The sequence below is a fragment of the Crassostrea angulata genome, chromosome 5 (assembly GCF_025612915.1).
Source record: "Crassostrea angulata isolate pt1a10 chromosome 5, ASM2561291v2, whole genome shotgun sequence".
Lineage (NCBI taxonomy): Eukaryota > Metazoa > Mollusca > Bivalvia > Ostreida > Ostreidae > Magallana > Magallana angulata.
Genome location: NC_069115.1, coordinates 42,030,499 through 42,031,950, shown reverse-complemented (window position 1 = coordinate 42,031,950; position 1,452 = coordinate 42,030,499). Strand labels below are relative to the sequence as shown.

The 1,452-nt window shown below is 27.5% G+C and overlaps 1 long non-coding RNA gene across 1 annotated transcript; it reads right to left on the bottom strand.

Annotated features, from left to right (window-relative positions):
* Nucleotides 1–529: 529 nt before the first annotated feature.
* On the bottom strand, nucleotides 530–1,452 carry LOC128183068 (uncharacterized). The gene is made up of 3 exons (XR_008243528.1): nucleotides 1,358–1,452; nucleotides 901–1,053; nucleotides 530–786 (listed from the first exon to the last, which is right to left on the bottom strand). It is a non-coding gene; the product is annotated as an uncharacterized LOC128183068 (long non-coding RNA).

Sequence of the window (1,452 nt, the reverse complement as noted above, 5' to 3'; positions counted from 1 at the left end):
CCTTTACAAGATATTCATATATATAATTATATATATATATATATATATATATATATATATATATATATATATATATATATATATATATATATATATATATATATATATATATATAAATAAAAGTAAATTAAAGACAGTAAAACTATCTAAATGTATCATATATTGTAATAGAAACAGACTAAGTAAGAAATTTAACAAAAAAGTATTTACTAAATTTAATTTGCTACCAAAAATTCAAATGCTTGTACAAAGTAAGTTTGATTAAACGACAAGTTTGTTCTTAATTGTGAAGACTGGTTTGTATTTCAAAATATAATTACCTTAAGAAGGATGGATTGTCAACAATATACCTATTAGATCTGCTTAAACTCTTTATTTTGATAGTTTTGGCCATCAGCTATTATTTCAAGAGAGGAGGAAATCAAAATAGCTTCAAAATTTGACCTTTCTTATACATGTAGATTTATAAAGATCTTTCGTCTGATTATAAAGGTAAATATTATTTAATAATAAATAAAACCAAAGTATACAGTCTTTTTATGCAGTTTTATTCCTAGATAGATCGAATAGATACAAAATTATTAGATTGTTTCCATTGGGCGGAAAAGATACAGTTTTCACACGATATTTCTACAGGTTAGTACCGCGATCTCTCATGTCTGGCCGATCGACCTCTAATTAGAAACATACAGGCAACAGAAGTAAATAAAATGAAAAACCCGGATGAAATCAATCCTATAGTCACATAAATCAGTTGAATTGAATCCTCGCTCAGTGTAGTATTATCTAAAAGAAAAAGTGATGCGAAATAAAGATTAATGAGAACAATATAAACCATGAATGATGCATGTAATCCTTTGGATGCAAAAAATCATTATTTATTTTTAATGCAGTTACTACCTTTGTCTATTGATTCATCAGGAATCAAACAGCCAAATCTTGCATCACACATTTCCTTCGAGCAATTCGAACATTCAAATTGACAACCTTTTCCATAACTTGGATATCTGCATGGACTCGAGCAGTTACTTCCGATATATCCGATTTTACATTCTATCAAAACAGAGCAGGATAAATCACACGTTTAAAAACAGATACATGTCTATAATGGATAATTTAATTTACTTTTTATAATAACATTTCCTTAAATCTTTACCATTCTGCATCATTCTTTATTAATCACGATGCTGTTAATTTTGACTACAATATTACACGTTCAAGAAGGAAATTGTCTACAATATGGAAAGAATTACCATTAGACAAAACTGTGCTTTTCTGCTTTCTTGAAATGCTAGTGAAATAACATGTCCATGTTTTGTTCATAGAAAAAAAAGTGTATGTAACTTATTAGGCTTACCTTTTGCAAATGATGTGATGTTGCAGAGCAAATGAAAACAAACAAAGAGTTGGAATACCATTGCAACAAAATGTTATTTGCAGACGATAGTTATT